Source organism: Eurosta solidaginis, chromosome X (assembly GCF_040869045.1).
Source record: "Eurosta solidaginis isolate ZX-2024a chromosome X, ASM4086904v1, whole genome shotgun sequence".
NCBI lineage: Eukaryota > Metazoa > Arthropoda > Insecta > Diptera > Tephritidae > Eurosta > Eurosta solidaginis.
The window spans coordinates 144,962,199-144,968,877 of NC_090324.1; the positions used below are offsets into that span (position 1 = coordinate 144,962,199).

Sequence of the window (6,679 nt, forward strand, 5' to 3'; positions counted from 1 at the left end):
TCAGCCGATGAGATTAAGGCAACGACTCAAGCATTAATACGAGTCTGCCAGAAACAAGTTTACGGTACCGAATATTTAAAATTAAAGAATAGGGAACCTATTGATCGGAAGAGTGAAATCCTGTCACTCAACCCATACATCGACAAAGACGACATTATCAGAACAGGAGGGCGTCTAGGGGCTTCAAAAGACATGTCATTCAACGAGCGGCATCCGATCATCTTGCCTTACAATTGCAGGCTGTCTCACCTTGCAGTCATGATGATTCATCATGATTCCCTTCATGGCGAGAACCAGCTCATGCTCCGCCTTATTCGAACCCAGTATTGGATTCCGAATGTCAAGACAATGATCAGAGCCATCATCCACAATTGCAAAACCTGCATTATTCACAGGAAGCAGGCGCAGTCCCAACTTATGGGTACCCTTCCCTGCGAACGTACTACTTTTACTCGCGCGTTCACCAATACCGGGGTAGATTTCGCGGGGCCTTTCGACATAAAAAGCTACCGCGGTAGGGGATGTCGACTGTCCAAAGGCTACGTATGCCTATTTGTTTGTTTCTCCACTAAGGCCATCCACCTAGAGGCCACTAGTGACCTGAGCACCCCATGCTTCCTCGCAGCCTTTTCGCGTTTTATCGCGAGAAGAGGATGTCCAAAAAACATCTACTCCGACAATGGTACGAACTTTGTCGGAGCTTCCCGATCTCTACGATCGGAATTCAAAGCCTTCCTGGCAGAAAGCCGAGACAAAACAGTCTCCAAGTATAGCCATCAAGCATTAACTTGGCATTTTATTCCCGCCGGCGCTCCGCATATGGGCGGCCTGTGGGAAGCGGGAGTGAAGAGCTTCAAAAGCCACTTCAAAAAGGTCGCTTCTCTCCATAAATATACCATGGAGGAGTTCCAAACCCTTCTGTGCCGGATCGAGGCATGCCTAAATTCACGGCCTCTCAGCCCGGCGTCCAATGACCCAACGGACCTGGAGCCACTAACCCCAGGACATTTCCTCACCGGCAACCATCTTCTGGCGCCGCCAGAACCGGATGCGAACGAAAGCCCTGCCTCTATGCTAAATAGATGGCAGAAGCTCAAGGCCCTCCATCAAACCTTCTGCCGGCGATGGAAAACCGAATATTTATCCGAACTCCAAAAACGAGTGAAGTGGAAGCATCCCAAGGAAAATATAAAAGTGGGAGATCTCGCTGTCCTCAAAGAGGACAATTTATCTCCCAACGAATGGAGGTTAGGTAGAGTCGTCAACGTACACCCCGGCGAAGATAACCGAGTACGTGTAGTCGACCTCATAACCGAGAAGGGTCAAGTCAGACGACCTTTGGTCAAACTGATCCTTCTTCCCATGGAGACAGACTGTGAGAGGACTACGAGCTCCTCTTAACAATCCCTCCGTTCTTCCACATACCTCCTTTAAAAAAAAAAAAAAATCAATAAAAATCAACCTCGTCTTTACATTTTCCAAAAATCAACCCCAGCCCTCGTTTTCCCGAAACGAGGCCAACCAACAACCTAACGCAGATCCGATATCCGCCACATAGAACCTAAAGGGACTCAGCCCATTCTATTCTTAAGCTTACAAAGCAAACCCCAGAAAACCACAACACTATTTCCCCCGACTACCTACAATTAGAGGCCCACGGTTAGTGATCGCATCGAAAGTATATTAAGGAACCCACGTCTTCGTGTCTCTCTATCCCTAAGCTTGTGTTTCTCCCGAGCCATATATTATCATCAACCCCCGGTCTCGTGAGGGTGCGAGTCTACCGGAGGGGAAACCTAAAGCGTACTACGCGATGGCAATGGGGAAAGGGAGCGCGGGACATAAAGACGCGTTCAACCACGCGCCGTGATGCCCCGCTATCCCTAAGCTTGCGTCGCTCCCGACGCCCTAATTATAATCAACCACCCCGGTCTCGTGAGGGTGCGAGTCTACCGGAGGGCGATCCTACATCTTATTTTTTCTTTTTTTTCCCACCCCCGGTCTCGTACCGAGTCTGCCGGAGGGGGAATCCTACGCCTAGCTACTTGTGGGCAATGGGGAAAGGGAGCTAGGGACACGAGGACGCATGGGAGCTTACCAAAAGCTCGCAAAACAAAAAGCAAAACTGAGGCTTCATAATAATACTAACCGGGGGCCCCTTGCAAAAAACCACCCCATTCACTCGTTATCCCATAACGAGGACATCATAAAAGCCTACCGCAGAAGGGCGAACCGATCTGCCACAGAATCTAAGGGCTTTCGGCCTTTTGTAGATTTAAATTTCCCACAGTCACTCGCTTCACCCAGCAAGGATACCAGAACCCTAATACAGACCCACGGTCTACCCCAGAAAGCAGATGCACTCAGCCAAAGGCATGAGGCCAACAAAAGTTCCCCTTACCACTGGTGGGGGGAAGTAGCAGACTGACGCAACGTTTTCCCTACCTGACGTAATCTCAACGTCAAAAAAAAAGTCTTCAGTATTCTTCTAAACCAGCCCATGTATTCCTTTCAATAAAACCTTTAACAACACCCCATATCGACTTTTTACCTTTGACTTGATCATGCACTGACAGCATTGTATGATCATCAACAGTTCTTACAAGGCAATAGTGCATTTAGACATTGAAACTATCGGCATATGGAATGCCAGCATTAACACTAGTTACACCTATGGAATACAATTCACCCGTTTCACGCATCTCTTGGTTTTCAGTCACCTGTCCCACGGAAGCCAATAATTGCACAGTTAAATAAATAGTACGTGTCTTCTTGCCTTCGTTATTGGTTAACCAATCGTTGAAAAACATATTTTCAGTTTTCCGCGCTGCATGAAATTCCAAAAAGAATATCGATTTTGAAAAAAAAAATCATGCGAAATAGCGTATCGACATTAATTGCAAGCATTGTCCGTTCTAATTGACGGCCTTCATGTGTTGATGAGCATTCAGCTGTCACAATAAATGGAACAATGTATCGCAAGTGAAAGCACTACGCACATTCGCGCGTACTAAATCTCACACAGCACAAAATACCAATTTCTTCTGTTGATGCTGTTGCTGTTGTAATGCTGGATGCATATGCTGATGCTGGTGCAAGGGGGGTGTGATAACGCCAGGTGGTAGTATAGACGGAATGAACTTAACGGCACTGGTATTTCTGGGCGTACTCGGTACAATAAGGTGCTCAAAATGTTCACGTATCCACTCACGGTAGTCAATTACATCATCGGTTACCCGTATTATTCGTCCTAGGATGGTACGCTCAGCGCAATTACTACCGTATATTCAAATGCTTGTTTTACCTGTCATGCACCATAGGAGCTACGTCCAATATCATTACCCGGCGTCAGTGGATCTTCCATACATAATAATGATGGACGATGTCCGTCAATCATTTCACGTTGCAGGTCTTCTTTTGGTAAATAACGTCCGCCATTCTTTATCGAAATGCCAATTTTCATATAATTGAACTTACGCCCATAAAATTCAAAAAAAAAAAAACTCCAACAACAGTACACTTAAATTGGCCTTATCATGGTCTATTTCATGCGGATGTAATTGTAGGAAACTTATACACATTAATATTAATGAGTAAGAGGAAATGCCACCGGTAGGAACTTCATTGAGATCACGCTGTAACAAAAATTGCTTCAGCACGAGCACCAGTTTCGCTAACACTGGATAATCTTGTTTAAATTTCTTAACTAGTTCGGCCGAGTGTACACCCGATTGCATATTAAAGGATATATCTACTCTTACTTGCGATTCACGATCTGTGAGCTTTATGATGGGCCCAGACGCTTTGTCAAGTACGCGCACTGAATGTGGTTCGGCAATTCCGCGCGCAATCAGTGCTGTTTCGAGAGTTCGCAGTGGGGCCTTTTCCCATAGTCCTAACACAACTAAATCAATATCCGATGTGGGCAGAAATAGGCCCGTACGAAATGAGCCAAATATTTCCACAACCGCTTTCGGCCAGATTGAGTGTACCACCGCTTCTAGGTGCTGTACCACTTCATTGCGTATAGCATGCTCGGTGGGCGTGGGCAATACATAATTATAAAATTGTTCGATTTCCTGATGTAAACCAACAATTCCGCGTCCATATTCAAAACCTGGCACTCGCCAGGGGCAACCTTTGTACTTTACTACTAATTTATCCATATATCTGCTGAGGTTAAATGTGCTTACCTTAATATCTACCATACGTCCAATTTTCCTACGTGATGGATTATAATAACTTGGCCGATCGTGAGATGGCATTTTTGTATTGATTGTTGTATCACCTACACCACCACCACCAACTGGTGTTGTTGCAGCTGTTGTAATATAGTCGTTGTTTGGTGTTGAATCAATTGAGTTGTTGCTGGGTGTATTACCACTACTATTTGTGCCACTACTACAAATCGTATTATTATTATTATGATTGTCTATTGAACTTCGCAATCCTACGTTACCAACCTGCTGTAGAAGTAAGTGTAGAGAATCCTGATCCCGTGCACTTAAAGATGCGCCGTTTAATTTACTATTACCACCACTATGTAATTGTTGTAATTGTTGACTTTGTTGTTCTAACAATTGGCTCATATCATGCGCTGTGGTCTCCCAAATTTTACACCATGTGCGTAATGCTGGACCCTCCTGTTCCTCTTGAAACCAGCCAACAAAAGGATCCATTCAAAACAGTCTTCCTTCTCACAGAACAGAAATCGTATTGGCGCGCAATCCAACCAAAGATTTCGCGTCGTCGTCCACTTGCGAAAGATTGTGCGTGAAAAACACCTATTATTTTATTAGTAGATGTGTGAGTACCATTCTGCGTAATGAAATTGTCGTATCATCGCAGTTTGCCAGTGAACCACCCATCCTTAATTTCCGCTTGACGTGCGCGGCGCTTTTCACGATTCTCCTTCAAGAGTTCAACTTCCTTGACAACATAGGAACGACGTGCACCCACATTTGCTGCCACTGAACTAGACGCTATGGATGATGAATGGCCTGCGCTAGTGCTCATGGTAATGCCACCGCCAACAGCACTGCTACCACCTCCACTACCAGCAGCTGATGCTAAACGCGTTGCATTGTTAGTAGTACGTGAACGTACTATACCCGTTGTTGGTGGTGGTGGCATATTCTCGGAATGTTCTGATACAGCGGATGAAGAAAGTAAACTTGTGGCATTGATGGTAGCACGATTGGTACGATGCCCGATGGCACCCTGTGTTGCATTACGCGATAGATTGTTTGGCGCTGTCGCTTGTTTTTTCGGTTCGGGTGCAGCATTTTGTTCAGGTTCAGGATCTTGCAGTATCTCCGGATTTAACGCGAGTATGGCATCCAATTCAACTTCTTTGCCGTTAGTTCCGCCACGTTCATACCATTCGACAGTGATCGATTTGCCAGTTTCATTAATTTTAGAGACTACAGCGGCGTGCACCCGACCATCTGTGCGTTTAATTTTAACGCTTTGTCCAACTGTAATGAATTCCATTGTAGTGGGAGTTTTAGCTGTGAACCTGAAATGAAATAAAAGAATACAAAATTAGGAAAATTTATAAAAATATAAAAAGGGAACGATACTAGTATACTTACCCAGCACATTTTTTCTTCATAAAGAAAATTCATTCAAAATGTCGGTATACTCATTTCCATGAATGAATGACATTTTTGAATGAACGAATCAAGGTTGCCACTCGATGACATTTGCTTGTGTCTTTCCTTACGCCGTGAACACATTGCGCGCGACCCCATGGGATCACAAAGCGGATCCGCGGGATCCAACAACTAGAGTGTTAGGACCCGAACAACCACTCGAGACCGAAATGATTTTCGACTTTATTTGCATGGTTTTCTTTGTTGACGGGTTAGTGAAGAATAAAAATGTCAAGCATAAACAAAATATGTCCCGAGACATGTTCAGGATAGAAACTGTTTTTGTGTTTTTTTTGGAGTTCTGACACAGTTTCGTCAGTCCTTTTAGCCTGGAACCCAAAAAGTCCTACGCGGACCAGGGAGGTGCCCGACACACCGTACCAACCGCCATGGTTCGGGACACACAAAAAAAAAAAACAAAACCCAAACAAAAAAAAAAGGAAAAAAAACATTGTCCATTCACCGTCCAACAATTACCATTTATTTGTTCAAAATTACATTCACACACCACCAAAGCCAGAAACCGACTTGATCCCGCTTACTGCGAGCTATGCTTTCGCTGGCGATGCAACCCCAGCGAGGAAGCCGAGGGGTATCGCCTCCCGCAGCTGCACTTATAGGGTGCGAAACCCATGTGGAGGTTGAGGTGGGCCTTCAATGTCGTAAAGCAGCTGAGCGTGTGCCCACACACCCGGCACACAAATTCCTGGCCGCCCGCGGAGTCTGCGCGCACCCAAAGGACCCCCTCATAACCCCGATAAAAGCGGGTGTACCACGAGGGTCCCTCGTCATAATACCGCACCTTCAAGATTATACGGTTGTAGTTTCGTGGCACATTCAAGAATGTGACGCGAAGATTGGGACGAATTTCGAACGATGCCCTGAAACGAAAAGGAAAGAGAGTGGTATAATTATATTATGGAAGACGATCCCATAACCAAAAAAAAAGGGACTACAACCCACATACTCACATGCTTTTTCTCCTTGGGTGAAACTTGCCACTTCGCTTGTCACGCTATAAATGC

The 6,679-nt window shown here is 45.3% G+C and overlaps 1 pseudogene; it reads right to left on the minus strand.

The window, feature by feature from the left end:
• Positions 1–3,017: 3,017 nt before the first annotated feature.
• On the minus strand, positions 3,018–4,265 carry LOC137235179 (non-canonical poly(A) RNA polymerase protein Trf4-1-like; annotated as a pseudogene).
• Between the last annotated feature and the right edge of the window lie 2,414 nt (positions 4,266–6,679).